Genomic DNA, 16,348 nt, shown 5'->3' on the forward strand with positions numbered 1-16,348 from the left:
GATATAGAATAGGGTGGTAGCCAATAGTTATGTTTTGAATTATTTTTAAGTGCATTTTAGAGATTTTGAGTAATGAGTTTTGAAAGTAGGTTTAAGGTATGATGGAGTGTTTGAGGTCTGTTTTTGGGTCATTCTTGACTTGTTCAGATCCCTAAGTTGTTAAGTTATGTGTTAAAATTGGTAAAATTGAGTTATGGACTATATAATGATGTTTTAGATGAATTGAGTGGGAATTTCACGATAAAATGAGTTTAAAATGTGGTTTAAGTTGAATATGTATACTTGGATAGGTCTATTGTGACTTAGAATACCAATTGGAAGTGGTAGAAGTGTGGATATATGAGGTTGAAAGGGTGCAAATTCTATAGAATTAGTATTCTGCAGAATTATGCAAAGTGGCTAGGCAAACAAGTAGCTCGTAGGACGAGTATTTGGGATGTTTTGGTAGTGGGTTTCAAAGGCTAGGCAAGCCAACTTGCTAGGCTAGAGAAGCTCTCTATTTGAGCTCTCATTAAGTGAGCTTGTGCTCGTTGGGTTCCATGATTTTGGCATTGGGCTTTTTTGGTTGTTTTATTTTCTTTTCTCTACTATGTAGATGTTTTATATAATATTCACTAATATGGTTTAAAATACATTATGGTATGGAATTGAGGTTTATAAGAGTTCTAAGAAGAATTCTTAGTGGTTGTATCAAAGTGTTGTTAGTATAAATGTAGGAAGCTCAGTTTTTGGAGTTATTCCGATACTCTAATGATCATTCATTCTCAATTAGAAATGAGTGATGCGTGTGGTGAGAGTAGTAGGAGGTTCTAGTCTAGGTGCTCCATTATGACCTAAGATGCAAAGTAAACCAATCTTTTGTGTGTGATAGGATGAAACCCATTGATAATGGCTTTACAGAGCAGTAGAGGCAACCACAAGTGCATGATGTGCCATAGCTCGACATTCATACTATATCTAAATGGTCAAGTCTTGGTTTTATGGCATGATTAGGATGTTTGATTTACTTTGTATGAAGTGTGATATATGATGGAATTTTAATATGCCATGATGGATTATTTTTATCATTAGCTTACCCTACTTGTGTTTTTATTTGTTGGTTGTTATTGTGTATTGATTCTTAGGCAATGATCATTTGGTGGGTGAGTAGAGGGAGATGACGTGTTTGTGGAGCAAGCCTTAGGTGGAGATGACGTTGATTGTAGCACACATATGTTTTTCATTTGGTTGTATTAGAGTATCACTTTGTACATAGTTTTCGGGATTTGAAACTTGTATATTGATATATAGAATAACATGCTTAGAGAATAATAAGCTTAAGACTAAGACAATTAAAAAATGGAAAAAGATTAAAATTGGAAGAGAGAGAGGATATGAAAACTTATGGAAGTGAAGACACACCACTTGAAATATCCAAGATAAGTGTCAAGGAGATCGCCACTTGCTCCACACAAGATAAGATATGAAAAGATGACTATGAGACAGATTTTTATCTCAAAGAAGATAAGAAAATGAATGCAAATCACTATTATATTCATTCAGTCAAAGGTGTGTTGTACAGAGGAGGCCATTAGGTTGCTTATATAGCCTTAAGGGTGAAGTAAATGGAGAAAACTAAAGGATGTGAGACTTGAAATGCCTTCAAGTCTGGACAGCAGCACCTAAGAGTGTTTCTAAGTCCCATGTCTCCCAATTCTTCCACTTCTTAAGGGTTTATAAACTTCCTAACTAGTCTAGAAATCAAAACTACAATTATACATATGGTAACTTGCATTACAAGCAAGTAGTATAGAAATCAAAACTACAACTATACTTGTGAAAAGGTTTAATACCTATTTTGGTCCCTCTTTTGGGGGGGTTTGTTCAAAGTGGTCCTCCCTTTTTTAAAAAGTTCACTAAAGTCCTACTTTTTGCAAAAACTGTGCAAGTTAGTCCCTTTTGCTAACGGCGTTAATTCTGCTAACGACAGAGCTGCCAGCTGGCTATTATGTGTTAGAAAAATTATTAATTGTAACGTGGAAATGTAATAAAATTAGGGTTAAAATTTAAATTTAAATTAAGGGAAATTTGGGGTAATTAGGCAAAGTGATTTTGGTCAGATGCAATTGGGATTTCTTTGCGATTGGGATTGGGATTTCTTGGCGATCTCATCGACATCTCCGATTCTAGTGTAGACCGAGCTGCTGATGGGTTCCAGATTCTCTCCTTCTCGCGCTCTCTCTCTGTTTCGCCACCACCTCTCCTCTTTGCGCTTTGTGACAACAAACAACACCATTTTTTCCTTCATCGCTCTATCACAGCTTCACCACCTCGCGTGAACAGTTAGCTCCTAACCTTGGGTTTCACTGTTGCTCGCCCTCCATCGATCGGTGTGGCCACTGCCAATGCCTCCCTTCCTTTTTTCATGGCTATTACAAACCCTGATTTTCCAAATCACATTGTATCTTATTTTTCTACCCAACATTCTTCTGCCTAAAATTGTTATATTGGTGATCCATTTGCTTCATATCCCTCTTGTTTTTTTTTCTCATTCTTCTATTTTCCCTCGTTAAAAATCTTCCCTTTTTGTTTTTTTTTCTTCAGTCATCAATTTGTGCTTTAAAGGTGCGTGTTTTTTATTTCCTTCAACTCAATTGAGAAAAAAAAGGGAGAAATTAGGCATTGTAGATTGATAGGTGTTTTGAGTCCCGCTTATTCTTTGTTGCAGGGTTTCTGTTTCTTTGTTACAGTGACCCTTAAAAAGTGAAGGAATGGCTTTTGATTCTTCTAGGGAATTTAGCTTTTTGATTCCACAAGAGAAGAATTTGTGCCCCTCAAATGGGTCGGTGTTGGACGACCAGTCGATCAAAAGTTGTGGTTGTTTTAGCAGTTCTTGCTACCTGTGTTGTTTCAACGGGAATTTAGGAGAGACACGTTTTGATTTGGAGAATGCAAAGGAAATGGTTGCTGAGAAAGAGGATGACGAGGATGACGAGGACATCTTCCATTCTTTTGCCTAATTACTCCCAAATTACCCCAATTTCAATTTTAATTTTAACCCTAATTTTATTACATTTCCACGTCACAATTAATAATTTTTTCTTAACACATAATAGCCAATTGGCAACTCTGTCGTTAGTAGAATTAACGCCGTTAGCAAAATTGACTAACTTGCACAGTTTTTGCAAAAAGTTGGACTTTAGTAAACTTTTTAAAAAAGGGAGGACCACTTTGAACAAACCCCCCAAAAGAAGGACCAAAATAGGTATTAAACCCTTGTGAAAACTAGAAATCCTTCCTTAGAAAAACTTTTATTTTTGTCTCGAGTTAAATCTAAAAAAGAAAACATTAACTTAAGATGTGGTTTGGAAATGGTTTAAGAAGAAGTGGAAATAAGGGATGAAAAATGTGGGATATTTTCACAAAAGAGTTTGGGAAAGGAAGAAAGCTTAATAATTGGAGAAAAATGGAATGATTGAAAAACTCCCCTGAATTTTCTTGAATCCTTTAGATTGATGGGAGTGGAAGATGCCTTCAGTAGCACTTCTTTGGTATCTAGGACTTTGGCCTTCTTATTTTCTTACAAAAGTTCTTATTTTTCTTTCTTTGCTCTCTCCTCTCTTTCTTGCCTCTCATTTTCTTCTTTTACTTTATCCTCTCTTTCGTTCCTTTCTTCTTGTACTCTTTCCTCTCTTTTGTTCTGCTCTTCCTTGACTTTCTCCTTGTGAGGACAAGAAGATGTTATATGATCATGCCCTAAACATTTAAAACACTTAATATGGCTAGGTCTAACATGAGTAGACTTAGAATATTAAATATGTGAAGAAGAAAGTTGATGAGATTTATTAGAAGGCTTCCTGGAAACATCTTTGTCTTGCTCCTTTGATGATGAGAAATTATAGAATACATCTCTTGAGGAGTTTTAAAATTTTGTGTGGGAAACTTCTTTTCTCAAGAGTTGTTTTTCTACTTTGATAGCTCTATAAATCACAACATTCCATTTCTCATCATCATAGGGTGTAACTAAATCTCGGATGTTTCTAAGAAGTCCACTAATAAACTTTGTTATTTTTGTTTGTTCATTTTCAATGGTGTTAGTACGATGTAGGAGTTCTTCGAGCTCAAAAGCATACTCCTCCACACTTCGTCTACCTTGCTTAAGTTGTTGGAGCTTAACCAAGAGTTCCCTAAAGTAGTGAGGAGGTACAAAGCATTGCATCAAAATGTCCTTAAAATGTTCCCAAGATCTCGTGTATGAGCCCATGGTGGTTAGAGTTGTCAAAACGGGTAACCTGGCCCGACCCGACCCACCACGGGTTGGCCACTTAGTGATGTTAGGAAACAAGTTGGCTTCGTTTTACACCAAGAAGGGGGAGGGGTGAATTGGTGTTAGTTCAAAAACAAAATCTTTTTGCAATCTCGGTATGAAAATTCAAAGCTTTTGATCTTTCCTTGAAATGCAAGTAATGAAAATTCAGTGCAACGGAAAAAATGTAGTTGACTGTTAAACAGATAAAGTCGACCGAATTAAATAGTGCAGGGATAGAGAAAATCAAACACTGGTTTTTATACTGGTTCGGCTAAGAATGGATACATCCAGTGTCCTTCCAATCTTGGAAGCAAATGCACTATAATGGTTGCGGTTTTTACAACAAGGAATTTATAGAAGCACCACGCAAAAATATAAATCTCCTCTCTAACCCAAAACCAAATATAGCTGCACACGCAAAACTAGAATTACAGCAAGAATCCCCTCTTCTGCAATCTGAACCCACATTGAACAATCCTCAACGTGTAACCAACACTCTTCACAGGATGCCAAGCCTATCACAACACGCTTCATAGGTTGTCAAGCCTATCACAACAGACTTCACAGTTCTCCAAGCCTTCTGTCAAATACAGCAGTCTTCACAGGCTGCCAAACCTCTCAAGATCAAACCAGAAGCACCTTCTTTGTGCAGATGTTGATCAAACAATATGCGCAATTGACTCCTCAATTTGAATCTCTCTCAAGAAAGATCACCACGGTGTTCTTGGAGAATTCTTGGAGCTTCCAAAACTAAGAACTATCTCTGAAACAGGACAATGAAAATGTTAGATCACAAAAGTCTCAAAACAATTCGTGTTCTGTTCTATTTATAGTTTTCCTATCATTCTCAGTCGAATGGCCTACTAATACAGTCGTCTGTATTAAAATAATTATAACAGACAGTCAACACAAAGGTTCTTCAGTCAACCAAATCAATGCATATTTAAGATAGTTGACCCAGTCAGTCAATCTTAACTAACTTTTGAAAAATATAGCCGTTGGAGCAAGTAGGCATAACATAATTCCAAATATAACAGCAATACAGTCGAATCGGTGTTCCACACTGTTGACTGACACTTGAAAAAATACTTTGAAATTCTTTTCAACTCAAAATCTCATCAAGCATGTGTTCACAAAATCTGTACAAAGATTTTAGCATAGTCGAATCCATTCCCAGTGTATTCGACTGAACTAGACCTTTGTCACAACAAATATAAGTTCATAAAAGTGCTTGTGATCTTTTCTTCAGAAATGTGCAGAAGTAATCAAAATCATTTTATCACATATTTCAATACAAGCATGTTCCATACATATAACAGATAATCAATCATAGAACACACATTACAAATCAATCAAAACATGTTCAATCAAAAGCATTGTTCAAATCAGTTTAGTATATCAGTTGAACATGTAAACCTGGAACATATGTATTATTATTAAGCAATGTGTTTTCATCATAAAAAACCAGTTTGATATAGAGTTTGTGTTGTCAATAATCTCAACAAGTGAGCCAACCCAACCCAACTCATTTATTAGCGAGATGAAAAAATCTGAACCCGGCTCGACCCACCACGGGTTGGTGGGTTAAACAGGTTGGCTCACTAGCTCACTTAATTATAAGTTTTTTTAAAATAAAAAAAATTAAATTTTTTTTAATTCAAATCTAAATAAATTTCACTCTAAAATGATGTTCAATTCCAAAGACAATTCAAAATAAATAAAAAATATATCATACAATTTAAGCGTAATCTAAAAACAAGCACAAAAGACGAACAAATAAGTTTTTAAGATTGATAATATTTGTATCATATATCCATTTATAATATTAAAGTCTCCAATAGATAAATCTATAATATTTTTCTCTCTTGAAACATCTTCTTTTTTATCTCCATCTACAATATATTAAAAAAATGCTAGCTAATAATATTGAAACAAAAAATAATAAATAATTAAATTAAATTAGGTGGGTTCGTCAGCCAACCCGGCTCACCACGGGTTCAACCCGGGTGAGCCGGGTTTTAAGTGAGTCATCAGGTTGGAAACTAGCCCGTATGAAAACATAACATTTTTTTCAAACTCAGTCCGGCTCAAACCCTTGGTGAGCTGGGTTGGCTCACGGGTTACAACCCATTTTCACAGCACTAATGGTGGTAATGTTCATCCTAGTTAGCCATTGCATGACGTATCCCTCTAAAGCTAATGTAGCTAGTTTTACATGCCAAAAATTATCTACACTATACAAATCAAATATTTGTTCTAATTTTGCTAGCCAATCTAAGAAAATTGAAGGATCTTCTTCTCCTTTGAAGGGCAAAAAAAATTCAAGTTTGGTAAGGGAAGGTATTGATCCACGGTTCTATCTTCTTGATGTTTCTTGAAAAGACCATGACAAGAAGGAGTGGACTTGCGCTCTTGGTGTCCATATGTGTATTTTCCTTTCATCTCATCCTCTTTGTCCATCCTTCTACTAAGAGAATCAAGTTGATGTTGAAGTTGTTGAAGAGCCTTTGCCATATCCAATTTGCTGGATGCAATTTCATGGTAGTTCTCTCCGTTAGAGGATGATTGCCTTGAACCTATAATCATTTTTGCATAGCAAAACAACAACAAAAACTCACAAGAAAAGAGTTAGAACAGTAGTAAAAATTCACTCAAACAACAGCAAAAATCTTGGCTCAAAAGCTCAGGTTTTTGGTGAAAAGTAAGATGAATTTTGAAAAGATGTTGAACTATTTGATGAAAAAGTGGAAAGCCAAGTTTTGTCGTCTTTCCTTGAGGACAAGCAAAGTTTTAAGTTTGGGGTTGTGATAACAGTCTAGAAACCGTTATTTTCATGCTTAAATATGATATCAAAACACACCCTTTATGGCTTAGAATGAGCTTAAAATCAAGTAAAACACTTAGTTGAGTCATGAGAGAGTCAAAAGTTGGTTTTAGAGATATTATGCTTGTTTTTGCATTGTTTTGNAGGGTTTTGATGAGAATTGAAGATGGAAGTGAATTAGGATGGACTTAGACTCAAGAAAGAGGAAGAAAAAGGAAGAAAAGAAGAGTCTATGAACCGCTCAGCGGCCAGAATCAGCGTTGAGCGGTCAGAGCGATTAGAGGCAAACCGCTCAGCGGTAAAACTGACCGCTGAGCGGTGGCGCAACAAAGAGGCAAACTGTTGAGCGGTTCACTTAGGCGCTGAGTGGTTATCTGTTTTTATTTGGCTTAGATTCTGTTATCTTTTTGGTCTATAAATAGACCCAATGCGATTCAAATTGTAATCATTTGGCCAATAGAGACATCTAGAGCAGGTCTACACACCTTGGAGGAGGTTCCTTGGATGCTTAGGCTCCAATCTACCAAATTTAGGGTTTATTCTTCCATTCTTTCATTATTTTTCATCTAGATTCACCATGTCCATGGTGAACTAAACCCTAGGTTGTTGGGGAACAATGTAATCTTTTGAAACTCTCTTATATCAAAATTCTCATCTTCTTTATATGCTTGCATATGCTTACTTTATCGATTGTTGGGTTCCTTACCTGTGCTTAATGCTTTTATCGTTTAACTCATTCGGTAAATGTTGTTTGTCTTTATTGATACGAAGACGTACGGTAATGTCATGAACTGGGGGGAATTCCTTGATTATGTTAATACCACCTATAGATAGGGGTAGGACGATCAATTGTATTTTGCTTCTGTTTATCATGCATTATTGGTTACTAGGGGAGGCTAGAGATAGCAAGCCAATAATTGGTAATAGGCTCTTTTCGCCAAGAGATTGGGTTTAGGGTAGACTAAGAAAGTTTGCATGACAATATGATAAATAAGCTAAGTAGATAAGAATAGTATATACAAGAGGGTGGATAAGATGAAATTGTAAACCCCAACAACTCCAATCATCCATAGTATTTTCTAGCCAATTGATTCCCTGCATTTTGCATGTTTACTTTTGTCTCTTACATTCAAAAGCTAAATTTAATTCTTTTCTCAAGTCTTATGCGATTAGTCTACATGAAAAGTAAGGCCTAAGAGTCCTTTGAGAAGCGATACTTGGACTTACCCATTTTATATTACTTGATAACAATCTGGTACACTTGCCAGGGACTTAACAAGTTTTTGGTGTCGTTACAGGGGACTCGTGGTTTAGCTTTTTGAGTAGTGTAAATTGATTAAATTTGACTTGATTTTTTTATGTTTATTTTTTATTTTTTTTCTAATAAATGTTTTCTAAGGTTTTGTGCCTAATGTTTGTAAGATGCAGTTTGGACAAGAATTTGATTATATGGGCACTCAATTCTACCAAAATGCTTTCAACCACTGGTGGGAACCTCACTCATACATGGATCAAAGTCAATTTAGGCAAGCTGCTGAGCAACAAATTACTCCATTTAAGAAAAATACAGATTCTGATGAACTTCTTCAGAGGATCATGATTTTGGAAGTATACCATGTCAAAAGCATATAAGAGAATACAAAGAATGACGAATTTTTTCCTCAGGACATGGATACAAGTTTTTCTTCTCATAGAAGCATGGAAGAGATGCAACAATATCACTGGCAACAACAACACTCTTCACCAATAGAAACGTGGGAGGACGATCGACAACTATGTCAACAGATAGCTGATGTGATGGAACAAGTCAAAAGCCTTAATGAAAAGTTCGACAAATTTTTGGAGAAGTACAATTCCAAGAGCTATGAAGTTACCTTCAGGAATTTGGAGACACAAATTGATGAGGTTGCTGATGAGGAGAAGATAAAGAGAGAGGTGAAAAAGATAGAAGATATGGAAACAAAAAAGGTTGTTGCTGAGGAGAAGATAGATGAAGAAAACATAGAGATAAATGAGGAGACAATAGAGGAGAAAAAAATGGAGAGAAAGGAGGAGAAGATAGGGGAAGAAGAAGCAGAAAGGTTGAGTGAGGGAGAAAAAGATGAGGAGAAAGAAAAAGAAGTGGTTGAGAGAAAAGAAAAAAAAGAAAAAAAGTACGAAAATAAAAAAGAAGAAATCAAAGAAAAATAAAAAGAGAAAGTTGAGGGAGGAAAAGATTGAGAAAAAGAGGAAGAGAGGAAAAAGGAAAAGATCATATGAAAAACCCATTCTTCATCAGAAAAAATATCATAGGAAGGAAAAGAGAGTCAAGTGCTTTATGGAGATCTTCAAGAAATTGGAGATTAAAGTTCCTATGGTTGAAACATGGAAACATATGCTTGGTGTTCTGAACTTTATGAAGAAATTCAGCAGGAAGAAGAAAAAGAAAAGAATATCAAGCAAGGGGAGTATCAACACCTACTGATGGGTGTTTGAACTCTACCGGGTCAAGCTTGTGACATAAAAAGAGCGCTTACTGGGAGGCACCCTAGTGATCCAAGAACAATAGTTTTGTAATTTAATTTTTAAATCTTGGTGATGTAATTATGAACAATTTTTAAAAATTTTGTGTATTGGGTAGCATCTACTGAGGGATGCTAAAGATTTAGGTATCTACTGAAGGATAACAGGAAGGTACACCTACTGAGGGGTGTTGGTAAGAAGGCACTTACTGATGAGTGCTAAACAGGTTTGGGTCAGGCTCGTGACGTTAAACAAGCGCTACCTAGGAGGCAACCCAGTTGATTAATTCTTGTTTTTAACTCTGTTCTAAGTACATTATATGCTTGAATGTTGCATTTGAGAGGGGAAAGACATGAAACTGAAAAATTGAGGGTTGAAATCAGGTGTTACAGGGCTAAGAACGTGAAGGCAAGCAAAGAAGAAGAAGAAAATTTTAACGCCCACCGCTGAGCAATTCATTTGACCGTTGAGCGGTGGCGGCGCACACCCAGCTCAGGCCTTTAAAAGTTGAGCGTTTCTGGGTTTTCTACACTTTGAAATCTCTTCTTTGCAGTCCGCCCAAGCGGTCTCCCTAAGCCCTAGTACCCAAATTTCACTAAGGTTTTCCAAAGAGTTTTCCCCACTTTTTCTCATCACCCATTCACAAAAACCTATTTTCTTGTTAAAAGTTTGGGGTTTTTGGTGAGAGCTTTGCATCGAGAAGCATTCATCATCAATTGGAAAGCAATCTTGCAAGCATTTAGTATCTCCACTCAAGTAAGTTGTGCAAATTCATTCTTAGGGTTTCTAGATTTGGAATTTGATGAAGAACATGTGTAGAAACATGATAAATTAGGGCTTTTCATTTCTATGCATTATTTGATGAAATAGAAACTGTTTTGAACCAATTGATTTGCATGAATTTGGTCTGGATTGATGAAATTAGTGATAGAGTGGAGATTAAGGAAGTTTAGAAAAGGTTTTCGAAAAACCCTAGCCGCTGCCATTGAGCGGTCTGTTTTTGACACTGAGCGGTGGCGCGGCTAGAGGCAAACGGCTAAGCGGTCTCCCTGGATGCTGAGCGATCTCCCTGGATGCTGAGCGGTCTGCAGTGATTTTTCCTAAATGCTTGATTTTTAATGTAGGGATGTTGAGGAGCCATGTTCTTCCCTCAATGTTAGCCTGTGCTTGGTTTGAAATTTGATTGATGATGTGCTAACCCTTAATGATGAATTCATGTGGTCTTTTGAGTTTTATTTTATGCAAGAATGTCGTCATCATCAAGAAGGGAAAAGACTCCTGGAAACATAAGGAAGGAGCCTGAGAGGCCACAAAGATTCGATTCTCCTAGGTTCCTCTCTAGGAAGCATGAGGAGCATTATGTGACCGTGCAGGAGAGGTGGTTGTTGATGGAGAGGAAGGCCACTTTCATTCCAGACTTGGCTCCTGAGTTTGGAGCAGAGATCTTGAGGAAAGACTGGGAGAGGCTGGCCACATATCCTGCACCAGCCAGCATTAAACTAGTAAAGGAGTTCTATACTAACGCCTTAACTAGAGGAGGAGTATCGGCTGAGAGGTACATGAGCTATGTTAGGGGGCAGACTATCCGGTATGACCCTGACACTATTAACAATTTTTTTGGTACTGAGTGGCCAGGTGAGCAGTGCCAGTATGCAGCCCATGTAGGGGGTACAAGGACATTGATGATATTGAGAGGGTTATGTGCCTTCCTAGAAGGCATTTTCAGAACAACCCTAATGGAGTGCCCGTCAACATAAAGAGGGCAGATTTTACACCTCTGGCTAGATACTGGATGACATTCACTCATGCCAACATCCAGCCATGCTCCCATGTTTCTGATATCACGATGCACAAGATCATCTTCATCTACTGCATGTTGAGGGAGATGGATGTGAACGTCGGGAAAGGTTATTGCTGATGAGATCCAGAGTTGTGCTACCACTGTGAGTAGTAGGACACCATTGGGACATCCATAGACGCCTCATATTATTAGCAGTATTGTGTAGAGGACGAACCAGCTAGAGCTGCACCTATGAGACATCCTAGGAGAGCAACAACACAGCAGGAGGATGCACCTGTAGATGCACCAGCACAACATGCCGAGTCATTCCAGATGAGGGACATGTATATGTCCATGATGGAGGCTAGGATGGAGTCTTTGTGCAAAGGGCAAATAGCTACTGTTGAGATGATAGTAGGGCTATATGATCAGCCACCAGTGCACAGGTGGACTATGGACGAGTTCCATAGTGCTATGGCTTGGCCTTAGGAGCAGGCGCATGGTAGCGGGTCTAGAGGAGCTGGAGCACTAGGCAGAGATGAGGATGACCAGGAGGATGACTTTGAGGATGTAGTGGTTAGTGATGATTATGACTCAGATGAGGACATGAACTGATAGGGCATTTACTGATGGATGCCAACACTTGGACAAGGGTTTTTCTTTTTCTTTTGTACTTTGGATTTGTAGAATAGGTTGAGCTTTATTTTTGTGTCTATGCTTGGCTTGTACACTAGTTCTGATAATGGTTTGATGATTATATTGCATGATGATTTATTCAGTGATGATTGAATGTGGTTGATGATTGAAACTGTGTATGTTGATATCCAGGTGAATGGTTCACTAACTGTGTGAACATATGTGTGATGATTTATGATTGTGATTATGATGCTATGCAGGATTTATGAATGATGTGTGAGAAAGCATGTTGTGTGAGGTATTGAGCTCTAGAGTTTTTCATTAATATATGAACTGTTCACAGGAAAGCATGAATGATATTGCCTAAGTCTTGATAGTTGATTGAATTGAATGTTTATGTCATATGATCAAGGCCATGTTTGAAAGCCCTTACTTAGCCAAACTTTTACCCAAAGAGATTAAAATATTTTACCCTTTTTGAACCTTAGCCTTAAACAGGATAAAAACCCTTGTTTTGAAATTAATTACCTTGAGTTGGGTTGTGAATAATTGTATGAATTGAAAAGGTTCAACTTTGGGGTTATTTGGGAAAGGTTAAGGAAAAACAAAAGTATTGAGCTCAGATGTTGAAAAAGAAAAATGCATGAGAAAAGAAAAAGAAGAAAAGAAAAAGCATGAAAGATGATCTCAATAAAAAGAAAAGGGAAGAAGTTGGGAATGAGTGAGATTGGAAAAAAAAAGAGTTTATACTTGAACTTTGAATGTAGCCTAGCCTCATTATAAGCCTTGGAAGAGTCCTTGTGATGACATTTGCATGTAAGAATGTTGATTGTTTTAGATGAAGGGCAATTTTGTTTTATGTGACATGTGAATAGTTGAGATTAGAGTGACCTCCTAAAACACTTGAATGATTGAGTGAAACACTTGCTTGGTTATAATTGTTGAAATCCATATTTACATCTATGCTTAGTAGAATGATCATTCATGAATAAAACATTTGTTGGGAAATATTTGATTATGTGAACTGAATTGGATTGAAAACATGCATGCATCTGGATAAGATTCCACTGATAATCTGAATTGAATCATAAGTTGTCATGAGGAAAATGAATTTTGAAAAGATGTTGAACTATTTGATGAAAAAGTGGAANGCCAAGTTTTGTCGTNTTTNCTTGAGGACAAGCAAAGTTCTAAGTTTGGGGTTGTGATAACGGTCTAGAAACCGTTATTTTCATGCTTAAATATGATATCAAAACACACCCTTTATGGCTTAGAATGAGCTTAAAATCAAGTAAACCACTTAGTTGAGTCATGAGAGAGTCAAAAGTTGGTTTTAGAGATATTATGCTTGTTTTTGCATTGTTTTGCAGGGTTTTGATGAGAATTGAAGATGAAAGTGAATTAGGACGGACTTAGACTCAAGAAAGAGGAAGAAAAAGGAAGAAAAGAAGAGTCTATGAACCGCTCAGCGGCCAAAATCAACGCTGAGCGGTCAGAGCGATTAGAGGCAAACCGCTCAGCAGTAAAATTGACCGTTGAGCGGTGGCACGACAAAGAGGCAAACCGCTGAGCGGTTCACTTAGGCGTTGAGCGGTTATCTGTTTTTATTTGGCTTAGATTCTATTATCTTTTTGGTCTATAAATAGACCCAATGCAATTGAAATTGTAATCTTTTAGCCAGTAGAGACGTCCAGAGAAGTTCTACACACCTTGGAGGAGGTCCTTGGATGCTTAGGCTCCAATCTACCAAATTTAGGGTTATTCTTCCATTCTTTCATTATTTTTCATCTAGATTCACGATGTCCATGGTGAACTAAACCTAGGTTGTTGGAGAACAATGTAATATTTTGAAACTCTCTTATATCAAAATTCTTATCTTCTTTATATGCTTGCATATGCTTACTTTATCAATTGTTGGGTTCCTTACTTGTGCTTAATGCTTTATCGTTTAACTCATTCGGTAAATGTTGTTTGTCTTTATTGATACGGAGACGTACGATAATGTCATGAACTGGGGGGAATTCCTTGCTTATTCTAATACCACCTAGAGATAGGGTTAGGACGATCAATTGTATTTTGCTTCCGTTTATCATGCACTATTGGTTACTAGGGGAGGCTAGAGATAGCAAGCCAGTAATTAGTAATAGGCTCTTTTCGCCAAGAGATTGAGTTTAGGGTAGACTAAAAAAGTTTGCATGACAATATGATAAATAAGCTAAGTAGATAAGAAGAGTAGATATAGGAGGGTGGATAAGATGAAATTTTAAACCCCAACAATTCTATTCATCCATAGTCTTTTCTAGCCAATTGATTCACTGCATTTTGCTTGTTTATTTTTGTCTCTTGCATTCAAAACCTAAATTTAATTCTTTTCTCAAGTCTTATGCGATTGGATTACATGAAAAGTAAGGCATAAGAGTCCTTTGGGAAACGATACTTGGACTTACCCATTTTATATTACTTGATAACGATCTGGTACACTTGCCAGGGACTTAACATAAGACAAGATCACTCTACTTACTTGCACTCTTCACTCAAGATAGCAAGGTGTCTCAAGGTCAAACTTTAGAGCACTTAAACCGTGGAGGAAACAAGTGAAAGACAATACAATCCCCTCAACAAATACAAGGAATCTCCCCAATAGACATGCACTTCAAGAGGCAAAAAATTCAATGGAAAACTACAAGACAAGTGATGTAAAAGGAACCTAAGAAAGAAATAAAATTGGCACACAAAAATTGGCAGCAAGCTAGAGACTAATAATAGACAAAACAACAAGGAATTAGGAGTCAAAACAAAGGTACATGTGCAAAAAATACTACAACAAAAAATTGACACAAACAAGAGGCAATTCACACCAAAATTCTATGCATACATGAAGAAAAGGATCTAAAATTGAGTGAAATTATTTTGGCAAGCTTCAAATATATATGTTCTGTAAATTAATGACAAAAAGAGGGTTAAAATGCAGCTGCCAAACACACAAATCAATAAGGATGTCGCGGCCATACCAACAGAAACAAAGCACATAGATTTGGATTTTAATGGTGCATGCAGTTTGGTGTAGAACTAGTCTCGGCCAAGTTGTTTTAATTTGGTTATGTGTGTTTGACAAGGCTGGAAATTAGTGTGTTTAATACCTCTACTATTACAGAACATACAAGCAAACTCAACACACTTAAATCCAAAGTTGATCCAACTCAATTCAGCATACAAGAACAAAGATGCAAAAAGACTTTTAGCAAGTACAATTTCAAAAAACAATTTCTAGAAAACTCCTAAAGAGGAAACACATACGACTCAATTCAAGGGTTAAGCAATGAATAAAAGACTCAAACAGTCCAACCAAGACAAGAAATAGAAGCTGAAAAAGTAAACAAAAGGAAAGAAAAAGCCTACTTGTTGAAGACTTCCAATAAGATGTTAGGTGCTTGTATTGAGAACTACTAACGGTAGCCTTTGGACAACAACAAATAAACCTCTTAAGACACTTGATTTAATTATGTGTATCTTCTTTAAGAGTTGCTTGATGATGTACAACGTCTAGGTAAGAAGAAACAACCACCAAAACACCAAAACAACAAGCATAAAAAGCAAACATATTAGAAGTACTGAAAGAGTAAGCACTGAAAGGAACAACGACTAAAATAGCACCAAATTGACATAGTAAAAAAATGAATAAAAACGAAATAAGAACTAGATATTTTTGTAGACATGCAAACAAAAATTTTAAAAAACAATTTGACTCAGTTCGGATAAGAAATGCGCAAGAACTGGAGCAAACAATCTGACTAAACAATTAATGTTCGTGTTGGGTGGTATGAACTGCGTTAGGTGCCTGCGAATGGAAAATAAAGGTTATTTTCATCTAACATGAAATCCTAACAATGATCAAACCAATGGCTCTAGATACCACATGATATGGAATAACATGCTTTGAAAACCTATGCTATTTCTTTTTATGCTTGTTGTCACTCTTAAAACTCTTCATTGTTGCCCTGTCTATGATCATATCATATATGAAGTTTGATTTAGTAACACTCTATTGTTGATCACATTTCGAACTAAATCAATATGATCAAAACTTCTATTCAACTGCAACAAGGGCAAGCTGCACACATTTACCTTATTATTAAACAACTTATTCTAGCACACTTAAACAAAGAGACCATCATTTACCACCTAGGTTACATTACCAATTTTCCAAATATCATTTTTCCATATACTATACCACATGATATGAAGCAAAAAAACTATTCTTACACTAGTGCAACGTAGGGAAATGACCGCGGTTCTTTTTACTACATGTCGCAGTTTT

The sequence above is a fragment of the Vigna radiata genome, unplaced genomic scaffold, assembly GCF_000741045.1.
Source record: "Vigna radiata var. radiata cultivar VC1973A unplaced genomic scaffold, Vradiata_ver6 scaffold_250, whole genome shotgun sequence".
Classification (NCBI taxonomy): domain Eukaryota; kingdom Viridiplantae; phylum Streptophyta; class Magnoliopsida; order Fabales; family Fabaceae; genus Vigna; species Vigna radiata.